Source organism: Eulemur rufifrons, chromosome 29, assembly GCF_041146395.1.
Source record: "Eulemur rufifrons isolate Redbay chromosome 29, OSU_ERuf_1, whole genome shotgun sequence".
Taxonomy (NCBI): Eukaryota; Metazoa; Chordata; class Mammalia; order Primates; family Lemuridae; genus Eulemur; species Eulemur rufifrons.
This window is the reverse complement of record NC_091011.1, coordinates 5,957,702-5,976,422: the sequence shown is the minus strand read 5'-3', so window position 1 is coordinate 5,976,422 and position 18,721 is coordinate 5,957,702. Positions and strand designations below refer to the sequence as shown.

At 37.9% G+C, this 18,721-nt stretch overlaps 1 non-coding gene across 1 annotated transcript; it reads right to left on the bottom strand.

Annotated features, from left to right (window-relative positions):
- Window positions 1–15,614: 15,614 nt before the first annotated feature.
- Window positions 15,615–15,755, bottom strand: LOC138377729 (small nucleolar RNA SNORA4). Its single transcript, XR_011231883.1, has one exon. It is a non-coding gene; the product is annotated as a small nucleolar RNA SNORA4 (small nucleolar RNA).
- Window positions 15,756–18,721: the final 2,966 nt, after the last annotated feature.

The window sequence follows — 18,721 nt, the reverse complement described above, 5'->3', positions numbered from 1 at the left end:
AACGGGAAACTGTGAGGTTCTGGCTTGAATGACTCACGTTGGTGAAATATTTCATTAAAACGTGCCCCTCACCCCTTCTAAGTCTGGATTTAGGCTCTTCTAAATTACAGTGTTCTCGCAGAGATAGTTGGTGGTGTGCTACTGCAGTGTTGTTTGTTTGTTTGTTTTGTTCCTAAGAGATGAGGAATTTGCCTGGGCAGGATGGCCTGTGTCCTCTTTGTCACGTGGTGGACAGAAGCCTGTGTAGAGGATCTGTGCTGGCCTCGGCTGCCGGAGCGCCCTGGGGCTGCACTCCGTGTTGGTGTCCTGCACATGGCTATCCCAGTTTGGCCTGGACTCCAAAGCACACACTGCCTGGTAGTCCCCAGTGCTGGCTAGTAAGCTGAGATCCCCGGCCTGGCATGAAGCCATTCTGGTCAGGGACTTTGCATTATGTTTTCCTGCCTTTACCACTATCTGTTAGCAAGTCTCCTTCAAAGCTGCAGCCCAGGCCGGTGTGCTATGAGGAACTGGGAAGCCTTTTTCTCCATTTCCATCTCTAAGCCAAGGGGAGAGCAGTGCCCCCTTCTTGGGTGCAGAGTAGGAAGCTTTTGTGACAGCTGTGTTTGGAGACTCCACCACCTCATGACAGTCTTTGACAACACAGTGGCAGAGATACGGCTTTCAGAGAGAAGCACAGAGCAGAGGACAAGAGCACCAGTTAAGGGCTGACCCTGCACAGGGCGGGACTCTTCCTTGTCCGTCTGTGTGAGCCCTTTCCACTGGCCATCCCACTACCCCAGTAGAGTGTAAGTCAGTGAGACTAGGTATCTCTTCAGTCTCACTCACTGTTGAATCCACGGTGCCTAGAATTGTGTGTACACAATAAATATTTGTTGCATAAATGAATAGCAAAGAAAGAAGGGAAGGAGGAAGGAAGGCTCAATCCCTCTCTTGATATGAAATGAGAATAGCTCAGAAATAGAGGTGTGATGCCCCATCTCATAATCTGAATATAAAAATGAATGGTGTAATTTTTTTGTAGTCTCGGTATGTGAGGTTTGGGACAGAAAGGTTAGGTCTGTTAAAACACAGATATCATGGAGTGGAATTGGGCATAACATTGAATTTTTAAGGTAAAACTTCAAAGAAATTTCTATGTCAACCTGTGTTGAGTTTGATTTCAGGTCCTGGAGGTTGCCATTCAATTTCTATTTTTTGTTTGCTGTTCATTTTTTATCAAGATTGTGCATGCACATGGTTTAAAGAGTAAAATAGTTCCATGAGGCTTGGTATGAAAAACAATATAATATGCACACTCTCTCTACTGCTACCATTTCCTCCTCCACTAGAGGAAATAACTAACTTCTTTACGAATGCTTTTGATATTTACATCCACATCTCTAAATATCAGTCCTGTACTGCTAGCTGTTGACTTTTCAGTTTTAGGTGTTAGCTATAAACTTCCCACTACAAAAGATGAGGCTTTAGTCTCACCCGGGCCTCTACATGCATGCATGATTCTATGCCTCTATCCACCCAACAGTTATGTCATAATTTTGGTTGGATAAATATTTAGTGTTCCCACTGTTAATGATTTTATAAATATTATGGACAGATGTAGTATACTATAATTACTTTTCTGTTCTTTCAAAGTCTTGTTTTTCCTAGAGTTAATAATTTTCTTGTCTTGTTTGCATTTGGTTGCTCCACTATGGATTGGTTGATGGCTAGATTCTGTGCACAGATTCTGTCTTGGGATTTCCCAATCCCATTATCCTGAGTGTTCTTGTTTCTTCTCTCCTGTCCCTTGTGCCCTCTTCTTTCTTGATTTACTCCCAGGGTCAGAAAGCTATGGCCTCCTACCTGTTTTTGTAGATAAAGTTTTACTGGGGCACCGCCATGCTCGCTTATTGTGTGTGGATGCTCTCAGTCTGCAGTGGTAGAGTTGAGCCATTGAGACGGAGAGAGCATGGCCCACAACGCCTAACACATTTACCATCTGGTTGTTAACAGAAAAATTTTGCCAGATCCTGATTTACTCTATTATTTTGTCAAGTGCATCTTCCCAAGTTGTCTAGAAAGGTTATAGGGGTAAATATATAGAATTTTGAGACGTTGCAAGCCTATATCCTTTTTCTACTTGTACCTGTAATTGATGGCGTGGCTGGATAGAGAATTCCAGGTTGGAAAATAATTTCTCTCAAAATCTTTGAATAAACATCTTATTGAAGTGATTATAGTAAAGTACACTGAGTATTAAGTGTAAAGCTTAATTTACCCAACATTTATACTTGTGTAGCCATGGCCCAAATCAAGATCTAGAATAGTATTAAGACTTCAGAGGCCACCCTACTAATCCCTCAAGCCATTACCTTCCCTTAAAAGTTATCTTTATTCTGAATATATCACCATCATGTTTTACCTCATAGAAAATTTATTAATAAAATCATGTAGTACAAAATTCTTTGCATCTGTCTTCATTCTCTCAATATAATATTTGTCATATTTGTCTTAGTTCATTTGGATGCTATAACAAAATACCCTAGACTGGGCAATTTACTAACAATGTAAATTCATTGCTTAGAGTTCTGGAGGCTGGGAAGTCCAAGCTGGAGGCACCAGAGGATCAGTGGCTGGTGAGGGTCTGCTCTCTGCTTCAAAGACGATGCCTTCTTGCTGAATCCTACATGGCAAAGGGAATAACAAGCTCCCTTGGCCTCTTTTATTAGGACACTAATCCCATTCATGAAGCTGCCACCTCCCCAATCACCTCCCAGAGGCTCCACCTTTTAATACCACCACATTAGGAATTAAGTTTCAAATTATGAATTTTAGATATATACAAACATTCAAATGATAGCAATATTCATCCATGATGTTGTGTTGTATGTATTCTTTTTCTATGCTGTACAACAAACATTTCATTGCATAAGTATTTCAAACTATATTTATTCATTTTATTTTTGATGGACATTTGGGTTGCTTCCAATTTGGGGCTACAATAAGCAGTGTTGTGATAAGCATTCTTGTACATATCTTTCCATGAATTCTAGGCATTTTTATTAGGTATATAACTAACAGAGGAATTTCTGAGTGATAGGGTTGTAATTTCACAGCTTTAGTAGATGCTGCCAAATGGTTTTCCCAAGTGATTTTTCCAGTTTGTATTTCCATCAGCAATTTATGACAGTTCCAGTTGATCTGCATTCTTCTAACACTAGACATAGTCCCAATTTTAAAAATTTTATTCATTCTGATGGTTGTGTTTTATATCTGATTGGCTTTATTTTGCATTTTCTTGCTAATCAATAGTGTTTAGTCCCTTAGTATATGGTGATCATTTGGATATCCTCTTGTTTGAAGGATCTAGGCAAACTTTTTGGACCACTTTTGATTGGATTATACATCTTTTTTGTTGATTTGTAGTGGTGCATTGCAATGACATGTGGTAAATTAGATGGCCGTTTATGTGTGATCAGTTTCTGCACTCTATCTGTTCCACTGGTACCGTTTTCTATCTTTGCATTAATATCACAATGTTTCATTTAATGTAGCTTTATAAAAGTCTTGCTATCTGGTGGTGTAAGTGCTCCAGCTTTATTTTTCTTCAAGGTTGTCTTTGCTTTTCCCAGCCCTTTACACTCCCATATGAACTTTGGAATCTTATCAATTTCCTCAAGAGTCCACTGAGATACCAGTTGAGATTTCATTGAATACTTGGATCAATTTGAGGATAATTGGCTTTTGCTTAGTCTTTGTGGTAGACTCAATCCTCACTATTTATGAATCCTTTATTTCTGAATTCATCTACTTGATAAAATTTATTTGCAACCCCAAAAACCAATACTTGTACTTTTGTGGTAATGGTGAACACACATAGTGTGAAAAATTTGTGTTACCTGATGGGCATGAGGTAAATCCAGGGAACATTCTGCCTTCTCATTTTAGCTCTTGTGTTCATTGTAAACAAGTGTTCTTTTCACAGCTTATGCTTTTTTCACTTTTGTGCTTTTTTCCATAATTATCCTATTTAAAATGGCCTCCAAGTGTAGTGCTGAGATGATGTTTAGAAACTCCTAAGTACAAGAAGAGTTTGGTGCCTTATGGAGAAAATACATGTGCTAGATAAGCTTTGTTCAGGTGTGAGTTGTAATGCTCTGAGCTCAGTGTCAATGAATTCACAGAATATATTAACACATCTTTAAGGAGAAATACACATCAAATCAGGTTATGTACTGATCAGTTGATAAAAATGCTGTGACCACAGGCTCATGGGAACCTAACCCTATATTTCCTGTAGGAGCAATGGTCAGTATTGGTTAATTCAGAGTTCATGTTAACTTTATAGAACAACTACTCTGAATAACAAGTATCTACATACACACACGCATACATACATACATACATACAGACACACACACACACACACACACACACACACACATCTTATTGGTTCTGTCTGTTTCCCTGGAGAACCATGATACTATGAATATCCTTGTCTCATTCCTGACATTAGGGAGAAAGCTTTCAATAGTTCATGATTAAATGTGATGTTTACTGTAGGGTTTTCTGTTTTGGTAGGTGTACTTTATCATATTTACAATGTTCTTTTTATTCCTAGTTTGCTGATTTTTTAAAACAGATTACTAATAGGTATTAAATATTAGCAAATACTTTTGTTTGTCATCAATTGTGGTGTCCATATGATTTTTCTCCTCTATTCTGTTAAGTGGTAAATTATGATTGATTTTCAAATGTGAAACCAAGTTTTTATTCCTGGAAACTTATTCACGATATATTAGTCTTTTAAATATATTGGCAGCTTTGATATTTGCTTCTTAATTTAAGAGAGGGAATAGCTATCTTTGCAATGTCTTTATCTGGAATTGCTATCAAGACTACCCTTGGTCTCAGAAAATGAGTTGTTCTGTGTTCACTCCTATTCTCCAGAAGAGTTTGTGAAGGTGTTTGCTCATATTTCTTATTATTTTAACACCTGCAGAATCATTTTTTCTTGATTAGTGTTGCTAGGAGGCTATCAATTACATTAGTCTTTTTTTGGCAAATATTTAGACTTTATTGATTTTCTCTATTGGACACTTCCCATGCCCCACCCCCAGTTTTCTTGCTACCTGCCCTTATTGGCACTGGCTCTTTCTACTTTCTTTGAGTTTAATTTGCACTTCTTTTTCTGGCATCTTCAGATAGAGGTTAGATCATTGATTTTCAATCTGACTTCTTTTTAGCACCTTCCTTTTTTCTTCTTTTAGCCTTTGAGATTTCAACGTCCTTTTAAATTTACATTAGCAGCATCTCACAAAGTTTGGTACAGGATATTTTTGTTATTATTGGTTCAATATATTTTCTTTTTTTTTTTTTTTCAGAATATTATGGGGGTAGTAACGTTTGAGTTACGTATATTGTCTTTGCACCACCCGAGTCAGAGTTACAAGCACAGACCCCAGGCAGTGTGCACTGTACTCACTAGGCATGATATACCCATCCCCCCTTCCTCTTTCCCACCTTCCTGACACATGGTGAATGTTATGTCCATATGTGTACATAAAGTTTGATCAATTAGTACCAATTGATGGTGACTACATGTTGTGCTTGTTTTTCCATTCTTACGATATTTCACTTAGTAGAATGGGCTCCAGCTCCATCCAGGATAATATAAGCAGTGCTAGTTCACTATTGTTTATTGTGGCTGGGTAGTACTCCATGGTATACATATACCACATTTTATTAATCCACTCATGTATTGATGGTCACTGGGTAATTTCCACATCTTTGCAATTGTGAATTGTGCTGCTATAAACATCCAAGTGCAGATGTCTTTTTTATACAATGTCTTTTTTTCCTTTGGGTAAATACCCAATAGTGGAATTGCTGGATCAAATTGTAGCCTACTTTGAATTCCTTGAGGTATCTCCATATTAATTTCCATAGAAGTACTAGTTTGCAGTCCCATGAGCAGTGTAAGAGTGTTCCCATCTCTCCCCATCCACACCAACATTTGTTGTTTTGGAACTTTTTGATAAAAGGCATTCTCACTGTAGTTAACTGATATCTCATTGTGGTTTTGATTTGCATTTCCCTGATGATTAGAGATGTTGAACATTTTTTCATATGTTCCTTGGCCATATATCTATCTTCTTTTGAAAAGTTTCTGTTCATGTCCTTTGCCCACTTTTTAATGGGGTTGTTTGATTTTTTTCTTGCTGATTTTTCTGACTAGTTATTAGCCCTTTGTCAGATATACACCATGCAAATATTTTCTCCCATTCTGTAGGTTGTTTTTTCACTCTAGTGATAGTCTCTTTGGCTTTGCAGAAGCTTTTTAATTTGATCAAGTCCCATTTATTTATTTTTGTTGTTGCTGTAATTGCTTTTGGGATCTTCGTCACAAATTCTTTGCCTAGGCCAATGTCTATATGAGGTTTTACAACATTTCTTCTGGGATTCTTATGGTTTCATGCCTTAGGTTTAAATCTGTTATCCATCGTGAGTTGATTTTTGTGAGAGGTGAGAGGTGAGAGGTGTGGATCCCATTTTAATCTTCTACATTTGCCTATCCAATTTTCCCAGCACCATTTATTGAATAGGGATTCTTTTCCACAGTGTATGTTTTTGTCTGCTTTGTCAAAGATCAGATGGCCATATGAGGATAGTTTTATGTCTGGGTTCTCAGTCCTGTTCCATTGGTCTATGTCTTTATTCTTGTGCCAGTACTATGCTGTTTTGGTTATTATATCAGTAGCCTTGTACTATAGCTTGAAGTCTGGTAAATTGATGCCTCCCAATTTATTCTTTTTGCTTAACGCTGCTTTGGCTATACAGAGTCTTCTCTGGTTCCATACAAAGGGTAGAATTATTTTTTATAGATCTGTGAAAAATCATGTTAGTATTTTAATAGGGATTGCATTGGATCTGTAGATCACTTGTAGATCACATTTTAATAATGTTGATTCTGCCGACCCAGGAGCACGGTATGGTTTTTGAACTGTTTGCATACTCTGCTGTTTCCTTCTTCAGTGTTTCATAGTTTTCTCTGTAGAGGTCCTTAACCTCCTTGGTTAAATATATTCCTAGGCATTTTGTTTTCTTTGTTGCTATTGTGGAAGGTATTGAGTCTTTGATTTGCTTCTCAGTTTGACTGTTATTGGTATATATGAATGCTACTGATTTGTGTACATTGATTTTATAACCTGAGACTTTGCTAAACCTATTTATCAATTCCAGAAGTCTTGTGGCAGAATCTTTGTGGCAGAATCTGTGTATAAGATCATATCATCTGCAAAAGCAAAAGTTTGACCTCTTCTGCCCCTATTTCAATGCTCTTTATTTCCTTCTCTTGTCTAATTGCTCTGGCTAGGACTTCCAGCACTATGTTGAGGAGAAGTGGTGATAGAGGGCAACCTTGTCTCAAACCAGTTCTAAGTGGGAATGCTTTTAATTTTTCTCCATTCAGTATGATGTTGGCTGTGAGTTTGTCATATATGGCTTTTATTACTTTGAGGTAAGTCCCATCTATCCCTATTTTGTTAGTGTTCTTATCATAAAAGGGTGATGAATTTTGTCAAATGCTTTTTCTGTGTCTATTGAGAGGATCATATGGTCTCTGTTTTTACTTCTATGTATATGGTGAATTACATTTATAGATTTGCATATGTTGAAACATCCCTGCATCTCTGGGATGAAGTCCACTTGGTTGTGATGGATTATGTTTTTGTTGAGCAGATGAATTTGATTTGCTAGGATTTTATTGAGAATTTTTGCATCTATATTCAAAAGGGATATTGGTCTATAGTTTGCCTTTTTTGTTGAGTCCTTTCCTGGCTTTGGTATCAGGGTGATGTTGGCTTCCTAAAACCTGTTGGGGAGGATTCCTTCCTTCTTGATGTTGTGGAATATTTTCTGCAGGATAGGCACCAGTTTTTCCTTGTAAGTCTGGTAAAATTCGAGTGTCAAACCATTTGGTTTGGCACTTCTTTTTAGGTTAGTTTTTTATTGCTGCTTCAATTTCAGTACTTGATATTGGTCTGTTCAGAAATTCAATGTCTTCTTGATTGAGCCTAGGGAGGTTGTGTGTTTCTAAGAATTTGTCCATTTCTTCCACATTTTCAAGTTCATATACATAGAGGTTTTATTGTTTTCAGAGATGATATTTTGTATTTCTGTGGTATCAGTTATAATTTCTCCTTTTTCATTCCTAATTGAGCTTATTAGAGTCCTTTCATTTCTGCTTCTGGTTAATTTAGCAAGAGGCATGTCAATTTTGTTTATCTTTTCAAAGAGCCATTTTTTTTTTGTTTTATTAATCTTCTATATAGTTTTTTGTGATTGATTTAATTTAGTTCTATTCTGATCTTTGTTATTTCTTTTCTTCTGCTGGTTTTGGGATTGGTTTGCTCATCCTTTTCCAGATCTTTGAGAGGATTTATTAGATTGTTGATTTGTGATCTTTCTGTCTTTTGGATGTAGATATTTCTGGTATGAATTTTCCTCTCAGGACTGCTTTAGCTGTTTCCCATAGATTTTGATAACTTGTGTGCCTGTTATCCTTTAGTTCAAAGAATCTTTTGATTTCCATCTTTATTTCCTCCTTGACCTGACAATCATTTAGCAGTAGGTTGTTCAGTTTCCATGACTTTGTATAGAGATGAGTGTTTCTGTTGTAGTTGATTTCTAATTTTGTTCCACTGTGGTCTGAGAAGATGCATGGTATAATTTCTATTTTTTTTTAATTTGTTGAGATGTGTTTTGTGGCCTAGGATGTGATCAATCTTAGAGAATATCCCATGAGCTGATGAGAATAATGTATATTTGGTGGGTTTTGGGTAGAATGTTCTGTAAATGTCTGTTAGGCCCATATGTTCTAGAGTTCTCTTTAAGTCCCTTGTTTCTTTGTTTATTTTCTGTTTGGAGGATCTGTCCAGTTCTGACAGTGGAGTGTTGAAGTTCCTAGTATTATGGTGCTGCTCTGTCATTTGATTTAGATCAAGTAGGATTTGCTTTATGAATCTAGGTGCTCCTGTGTTAGTTGCATAAATATTTAAGATTGATATTCTTGTTGAATTGTTCCCTTTACCATTATGTAATGACCATCTTTGTCTTTCATTACTTTTGTTTATTTGAAGGCTAAGTTATCTGACATGAGTACTGCTACACCAGATTTCTTTTGGTTTCCAGTAGCGTGGAATATCATTTTCCATTCCTTCACCTTGAGCCTGGATACATCCTGTGTGTTAGATATGTTTTCTGAACACAGCAGATACTTGGCTTGTGTATATTTATCCATTCGGCCAGCCTATGTCTCTTCAGTGGGCAGTGCAAGCCATTCACATTTATTGAAAGAATTGATTAGTGGATTGGATTTCTGTTCATCCTGTTGGGTTGAACTTCATTGCTTTGTTTTATCTCTTGAGCCATTGTAATATCTGGCCTTCAACCTTTAGCTTTTTGGTAAGTTTATATTGGTAAGTGTTTACTGTGCTGACCCATGAATAATACAGTTCTGAGTACCTGCTGCAGGGCAGATCTTGTCTTGATGAGTTCCTTCAGTGCTTGATTGCCTAAGACTTTATTTCTCCCTTATATTTGAAACTTAGTTTTGCAGGATACAAAATTCTATGTTGGGAATTATTCTGTTTGAGAAGACTGAGAGTGGGGCCCCAAATTCCCCTGGCTTGTAGGGTCTCAGTTGAGAAGGCTACAGTTAGTCTGATGGGTTTACCTTTGTAAATTACCTGCTACTTTCACCTTAAAGTTCATAGGAGCGCCTGTTTCATATTTATTTTGGTTAGTCTGATGACTATGTGTCATGGTGTATTACTCTTTGAGATGAATCTCCAAGGAGTTCTATGATTTTTTTGTACCTGGAGTCTAGTTTTCTAAGAAGGCCAGGGAAATTTTCCTCAATTATTTCCTTGAATAAATTATCCAACCCTTGTGTATTTTCTTCTTCACCCTCAGGGATGCCTATGTTTCTTATGTGAGGCCTCTTTACATAATCTGATATTTCTTGTAGGCCTTGCTCATTTTTCTTATTTCTTTGCTCTATGTCTATAACTGACTTGCTTAATTGAAAAGTGCTGTTTTCAAGCTCTGAGATTCTTTCTTCTTCCTGATATAACTTGTTCTTAAGGCTTTCTACTGTGTTTTGTAATTCCTTGAATGAATTTTTCATTTCCAGAAGTTCTGTTTGATATTTCTTTAGTGAATTTTCTATTCATTTCCCACATTGTTTTCGTGGTTTCTTTGTGTTGGGTTTCTGATTATCTTGTATTTCATTAAGCTTTCTTACAATCCATGTTTGAAATCCTTTATCTGTCATTTCAGTATTCTGCTTTTGGTTTGTATCCATTGCAAGGGAGCTGGTGTTCCCTTTTGGGAGTGAACTTTCACTTTGATTCTTCATACTTTCAGAGTTCTTTCACTGGTTCCTTCTCATCTGGAACAGATACTGCTTCTTACTTTTGGATTTTCTTCTGTTTAGATAATGACATGTCCAGTTTAATCTGTGAGTCAGTAGGTGCTGCTTGTGTGTGAGAATCAGCCACACCCTCTGTGATTGAGTCAGTAAATGCTGTAATGGGCATGCAAATTGACCTCCCTGTCACTATCCTGGTGTTTGCTAGAGGAAAGAAGCTTCATAGTTATTTTTGGATCTTGTGACCAGCTTTAGTTCCTCCAGAGAAACTCTCTAATGCCCCTGGTGGTGAGTGGGGTGCTAGTACTTCCCAGTGATTCCTTTACTCACTACCACAGCACAGCTGGGTGGGGGGATGAGGCTGGGTGGGGTTAGGTTGGGTGAGCCTGCCCTCTAGCTCTGCAAATGCTGGTGAGGGGTATGCAGGGATTAAAGGACCAGTTCCCTGCCTCTGGGCTGAACTGCTGGGAGGAGCTGAAGTCGCCCCACTCAACCAGAGAGTCTGCTCTCTAATCCCAGAAAACTGTGCCAGGGGCCACTCCCACTAGAGGAATAGTGGTAGCTCAAGGAACTCTTGGATCAAGCTGAACTCCCTATTAAAATGAGTGGTGGTGGGCGGAAGCTACTCCAAGTCAGCCTGATGCACCAGAGACATTTGGTTGCCTTGGGAACCAGTACTAATGCAAATTGAGTCTCCCAGGTTCAGTAATGTCCAATATGGTGTTTCTTGGGCTGGGAAAGAGATGTACTATGGACCCCCACTCTCCTGTGCTCCTCCACACCCTGCTGATGGGCAGGGGCTCTCACTCACTGCCTGGTCCTGAAATCAGAATCTCTCCCACATGCCTTCCTGCCCTGCTGCCTGCGCCATCATCAGGTGGATGTGCCAAATGCCTGTGGGTGGGAAGGTCACCAATTGAGGTTGCCCTGCTGGCTCAAGGTGGAGGCACACCCCCGGTGCTCAAAGGGGGTCACTCAGCATGGAGAACTCCAGCAGCTGCTGTGGTGGGTGGAAGAAGGGGCCATGTTCTTCCTATATTGCTCTGGAGCTGGAGATTGGGAGCACCAGTCTGCTCTCCTCCTCTCTGAGCTGCAGCGGTAGCCACTCTGTACGAGGCAGGCTCAGCTGGGAGTGTGCTCCCTGTTTCCCCGAGGCAAGCTCAATCACTCTCTGCTTCCCCATGGCACTACCCAATGGGATGAGAGCCCTATGCCCTGTTGTAGGCCTAAGGCCCCCCAGATGTGGGGGGGGGAGGGGAAAAATTCCTTACCCTTACCCTTTTTCTAGGCTCTGGAACTCCTCTGATTTGGTTTGTGCCAATTTCTCCCTTCTATCCTCCTCTCTCTTGGCTGTTCAGTTCCTGCTGGTGGTGTCCTGGATTCCACTGGTGTCAGACCCTGTGGTCCATTCCCAATCAGCCATCACCCTCCACTCCCCTCAGTCCAAACCTCAACTTCTCTACTGGGGAGATCTGACAAGCCTTGACTCCTGTTAAGGAGTTATGTTTTCCAATTTTCATTTTAATTTCTTTTTTGATCTGTGGCTTATAAAGTATTGCTTACTCATAAAGTATTTGGGGATTTTCCTGGTTATCTTTCTATTTTAGATTTCTAGCTTAATTCTACTCTGGTCAGAGAATCTATACTGCATAACTTTAGCCTTCTAAGGCCTGATATATGGTTTATTTTAGTTAGTGTTCTATGTGCACATGAAAAGAATGTGTATTTTGCAATTTGGGGCTATAGTGCTCCATATACATCAAATAGATCAAGTGTTAAGAGCTTCTGTGCTGTTATCGATTTTGTGTATTTTTTTCTATCAGTCAGTTACAGAGGAGATGCATAAAAATCTTTAATTATGATTGTGAATTTGTTAATTTATCCTTTTCTAGTTATTTCACTTTATATATTTTGGTGCTATTAAAAGCATGTCATTTTAGGATTATTCTATATTTTTAGTGTACTTTTAAATTTCTTAATACATATGAATGTAATACCTACATTGTATGAAATGAGTATAGGCATACTACTTTCTTTGGCTTGTGTTTGTACAATATATCTTGTTCATCATTCTAATTTGAACTTTCCTGTGTCTTTATCATTTAAGGTGTGTCTCCTGGTACCACCATTAGACATTTAATAATCCAGTCTGACAATATCATTATTTAATGAGTAGCATTTGTTCCATTTATACTTAATGTAATTACTAATATATGTAGTTTTAAACTACCACTTACTATTTTTTTTTTGTCTTATCTGTACTTTCTACCTTTTATTCTTTGCTCTCACCTTCTTTTGGAAATTATATATATTTTATTTATTTTTCTCCTCTCTTTTCTTGAATATTATTATGAATTCTATTACTCTTCTTTTAATTGTTTTCATAGATTATATAGAGATTCTTTTCGTAGAGATTACAACATGCATATTTGATTCTACCTTAAGTTAGTAGTTTTAGCATTTCTTCTACAAATACAAGAATCTTACACTTCAATCCACTTACTCCTTTTACTTTTCTTTGATATTGTCAGATATTTTAATTTTACTTAATATGTTACTAGTATTTCTTAAAAATTCAATATTCATTTGTATTTACTGGCATAACTACCCTCTCTGCTGGTGGTGTTTTTTTCCTGTATCATCATGCTTCCATGGAGATCGTTTTCCATCTGCGTGAAAAATCTCCCTTTAGTAATTACTGGAGTGCACATAGTTTCACTAGATTTAGAATTGTTGGTGGGAAGTTTTCTTTTCAACACTTTAAAAAATTTTATTATTTTCTGGTTTTCATAGTTTCTACTAGAAATTTAGCTATAATTTTTTTGTCATTTCTTTGAAGGCAATATATTAATTTTTTCTGGCCGCTTATAAGATTTGTTTTTGTCTTTTTAAGACTTGTTTTGCCTTTGCAAGATTTTCTCTTTAATCATGATGTACCTACATGTGTGCATATGTGTGTGTGTGTGTGTGTGTGTGTGTATTTTGCATTTATCATGCTTTGTGTTTTCTAAAATTCTCAATTCTGTAGCTTGATGTCCTCTGTCAGTTTTGGAAAATTTGGCCGTTGGCTCTTTAACAAGTCTTCTGACCTAATGTTTCACTCCTTTTCTTATGGGATTTCAATTATACATGCAATAGACTTATCCTAATGTGGTATAAATCTTGTATGCATTTTTGCCCTTTGTTTTTTCCATCTATGCCCCAATCTGGAATTTTCTATTGACCTATCTTGCATTTTAATAATGTTCTCTTTTTTGTCTAGTATGATATTTAAACCTATGGATTGAATTGTTTGCTTCATCTTTTGTATTTTTTAATTTTAGAATTTTCATTTGATTCATTTTCATTGTTTTTCTGTTAAAATTGTCATTGTTTCATCTATTTTTGTAATTATTATCATTGCTATTTTAAACTACATATATGTTAGCTTTAATATTGGGGTTCACCTCAGGTACTTTTCTGCTAATTTTTGATTGAATATTGAACATTGTATACAAAATGTTGCTGAAGCTCTGGAAGCTCTTATCGTTTTCTAAGAACAATTTAAATTTCTCCTGGCTGGCAGACAATGTATGAGCAGATCGCTTTGAAATAGGTTGGCCTATGTCCATATTACCCTCATTCCTAAAATGTAGCTCTTCTTGGGTCTTGTTGAAATCCTAGAGTGTTTAACTACATTCTTTCTCCTAAGCAGGCTCTGAAATCTGGTGTTTTTCTCCCCAGCACTATTAGACCTTCCACTTCTCTGCATAGAATTAGAAGCCATTGTTCTGGTTTCATCTGTCTTACCCCTTGAGTGCACTGCTCAGGAGCTGGCAAGTGCCTTTAGAGGAAATTGCATGCAAAATGCCAAACTCATTTTTTTAAAAAATTCCTCTTTGACTAATAACTTGCTCCTAAAGTCTTGACTCCTTATAAGCCTTCCACTCCAATTTTTTTACCCCTGTCCAGTGGGTCTGCAGCAAGCTCTAAGACAGTTTTTGGCTTAGCCTTTACCCTGAGCTGTGAGGGAAAGGCTGTAGTAAATGAGTCTAACCTCCATCTTTTTCTCTTCTTACAAAGATCTTGGTTTTTCAAATGCTGGTTCCTTCTGTTATTCTCAGTGCTTTCCACAGCTGATTTTGTATTTGATAATTGTTCTTGGTGGGACCGTAGTTTTAATCCAGGTCTCATTCGTTATAAATAGAGGTACAACTCTAATGAATTTTAAGGAATTTGATATATTAGTCTCCAGTGTTGCTGTTAGGGGGCCAATGTCATTTTGATTCTTTATGTTTTGTTAAAAACATGTTTCAATTTATAGCATTTTCCATATTTTCTGTATCTTACTGATACTACATCTACTGGTTCTATCAATATTTAAGAGTTGAATGGTAAAATCTCCAGCACAACTGGGGATTTGTCTATTTCTCCCTTAAGTTCTGTTATTTTGGGGGTTATATATTTTGGAAGTCTGCTATTAGTGCATATATTTGAGATCGCTATGTGTTCTTGATGAATTGATCCCTCCTCATTACGTGATGTCCCTACTTGGCTCCTTATACTGTATAAGTCTGCTGAGGAACAAATTCAGGTTTCGTTTATATGCAAAAGTCTTTATTTCACCTTCAATTTTGAAATATATTTTCACTGAGTATAGTTTTATAGATTGATAGATTTTTTTCCTTTAAATATTTTAAAGATGACACTTATCCTCTGACTTGCATAGTTTCTGACAAGAAATCTGTAATAATTCTTATATTTTCTCTGACTATATGTTTCTTTTTTTCCTGGGTGCTTGTAAGGTTTTTATATTAATGGTTTCATCAATTTAATTATTGTATACTTCCTTTTTTTTTTTTTTTTTGCAAGTGTGTTTTTATCTAGCTTTGAGTTGGTTGAGCTTCTTGGATCTGTGATATATAGTTTTTATCAAATTTGGGAAAGTTTGGGCCATTATTTTTTCAGCTATTTTTTATGTTCCTGTTCGTTTCCTTCTCTTCTCTCTGGCAAACTAATGACACAGCTTTTAGATCATTTGCTATTGTTCGTCAGGTCACAGAAGATTTTGTTTCTCCTTCTTCCCTTCTTCCTTTTCTGTCTTCTTCTTTTTTTTTTTTTTCTTTTTTCCTTTTCACTCTTCACTTTAGTTCTAAGTTTCTATTGCTATGCCTTCAAGGTCATTGATCTTTCTTTTCTTTTCTTTCTTTTTCACTTGTGTAATGTAGTCCATAAAATAGTAGTGAATTATACTGAGTTGTCTAGGTCACTGTGGAGAGAATATTTCTTTATTCTCCCAAATAGCCCAAGCTGGTAAAGGTTATTTTAACAACCTCTCCCCCACCAAATTACCTTTTGGTAAATGTTTATTTTTAAGTGTTTAATTTGCTTTTAATCTCATTTAGTGATTTATTTTACTCCATATTTTATATTATTTTCTTTCTGGATGTTCTCTTTCATTCTTTCTTATATCTTCCATTTCTTTGCTTATTATGTTCATGTTTTCCTTTAAGTCTTTGAGCATATTTTTAAAATGTATAATATCTGTTTTAGGTTTTTTTCCTGCTAATCCTATCCTTTTTTGTAGTTATTTCTTGTTATGTTTCTATTGACTGATCCTAGTACATATTTTTTGCTACTTCATAAGTCTAGTAACTTTTTAAATTAAATTCTGAACTGTGAATTTTGGCACCACTTTTAAGTCGTGAACCTTCCAGAGTGACTACTGAATGTCCATGTATCCATTAAGCCCTCTCTAGTTTGGCTGATGGGAACTGAGCACTGTGTGAGTTCTGGGAATTGTTTGGCTTGTAGCACCCCAGTTGTTTCCCTAGTAGTTCTCCTTTGCCTGGCTGTCTGAGATTTCTCCTATGCACACTTGAGTTTTTATTGAGCTGACAAATCAGGAGAATGTCTTAACTCCATATCATTGGACTATTTCTCTGTTTAGTTCCCCTCTTTCTGGTACCATGACCTGCAATTTCCAGCTGTTTTGACTATCCAGAACTTTAATCTTTTTTTCTATTCAGCAAGATTGCCAGGCAGTTTTGGTTCTTCTTCCCTGTTATGCAGTCTGAAAATTCCCTACACACAGAAAAACAGGATTATCATAGAATTTGCCTTCTTTCTTCTCCTTCTCCCAGATACCATGGTTCTGTGCTACTTACTGTCCAATGTCCATAAAATTGTACATACATATTGTCCAGTTTTCTAGTTGTTTATAATGGGAATCTTTCCTGTGATGAAGTGGAAATCATACCACATATGTGCTAATGTTAATCATTGGATACTATTTGGTAACATTATTCAGATTTTGTAAAATAAATCTACCATCAATGCATTCTCAATTGACTTCAGAAAGAGAATGTGTTCTAGACTCATATCCTTCTAGGTTTAAATTTGCTGTCAGAGTTAAACTGAGTCTTTAACCCAGGATTTCTGGGAAATAGTTCTGAGATTGGCTCTGATTATGCAGGCGCAGGTGATGCACTTATCTCTAAAGCCATCACTGTGGCTACAAGACTGCAATGCTTTGATAGACTCAGGGTTGGCCACGTGCTCCCCTCCCTGTACAAACTCAGAGTCCTTTCTTGAGTGCAGAGGTGGAAGCAGAGCAGAAGAAGAGCATAAAATAAAATTAAAATTGTTGTTATTAGAAGGGGCAGGCATACCAGGGAGCCAAGCAGCAAATATCCACTGCCAGTGGTGAAGGGGTAATCTAGGCAGCTTGGCCAACTGAATGAGAATGAACACCCTGAGTCCCTTGTCTTCTGTAAGTCTCTGTTTTCTCATCTGCAAAATAATGGGAACAATATGCAGATTTGTGGAGTCTCAAACTCTTTCATTTTTTTATGGTTAGGATCCTTGTTCAGATCCCTCCTGGGGCTTTCTTTTGTGTTCTTGAGATTAAGACATGACCCACAAGGACCTCACTATTACAAACAAAACAAAACCAAAATTCTCTCAACCATTTGTTTCAAAGGCCAGCTTCTCCCTGCTCACTGCTCTTGCGTCAGTATGGCTCTCTTACGGGGTCTTCAGAGGTGTAGCAGCCTCCCACTTCAGTGCTGGGGGTTTACTACTCCTATGTCCACAACACCCTTCCTCTACCTCTTTATCTGCCTAGCAAGGGTCAGGTTTCAGCTTAAGTGTCACTTGTTTAGGAAACCTTTCTTGACACCCCAGTCCTGGCTATAGATCCCCTTAAGGAGCTATAATGGCCTTCTAACTGTATTCATGTATTAATTTTTGCAGCTGTCACGTTTAACGTGGCATGTTTTCTAGACTGTGAGGTCCATGGGGGCAGGAATCTGTGTGTTTTGTTCACCAGTGTAACCAGGGCCTAGCAGAGTGCACTGCACACACTGGATGCGCAGTGAATATTTACCTCCTGAATGGATGACTGAAGCAGCAAACTTGCAGAAAAGAATGGTGCAGTGGCTACGTGCCCAGGCCGCTGGCTCAGATTGCAGCAGCACTATTTAATAGCTGCATAACTTGTGTGAATTACTCAACCCCTCCATACCTCAGTTTCCTCATCTATAAAAGAGGGATAATAATGGTATCCAAGTGCTGTGAGTATTAAATAAGTGTCTAAAGGTTGAGAACAGTGCCTGTTTCCCGAGTCCTGTAATCAGCGAGGTTAGGCCCTTGTAGGTGGTTGTCCATCATGAACCATGAGAGTAGACAGGAAACTGGTGGCCTCTAGTGTCTCCCAGCTCTAGCTCTACACTGCACATCAGTGAGGACACACATCACTGTGTTTCAACAATGACATGTGGCATGGGCAGGTCCCTTGCTTCAAATGGTGGTCTGACTATGTGGGTGTAAAACTTCAAACCTTGGACTTTTATCCTGCCCTCATGTTCATCTTTTCACGTACCATGTGTCTGACACCGAGCCAGGGCTGCACACTGTAGTGAGTAAGGTCTCACCTTCAGGTTGAGGAGGTGGACGGGTCTGAGACACAGGGCCTTCTCCATCCACCCGTGACCGGATTGCGCCAGTGGAGCCTAGAGTCCTCAGGGGGCCCTGGGGCCCTGGGGCCCTGGTCCAGTGGCTACTTCACTTTAGCTCTGACAAACAGCCTTCTCTACTATTTTTTAAATATTTAAAATAGTTGGATTTAGAGCCTTTTCCAATGTGCTCAATGGCAAGGGTATAATTAGACATTTCCTAGCTACACGTAGCTGCTTTAATTTTGACGGAGCCGTCATGCTCTGACACACACTCGGTAACCTGAAAAATTCAGGCTTTCTCATCTCCTTTCCTAATTATTAGGGAGCATTATCGTGGTTTAACAGGAGTCTGATTTTATGCATCTTTTCT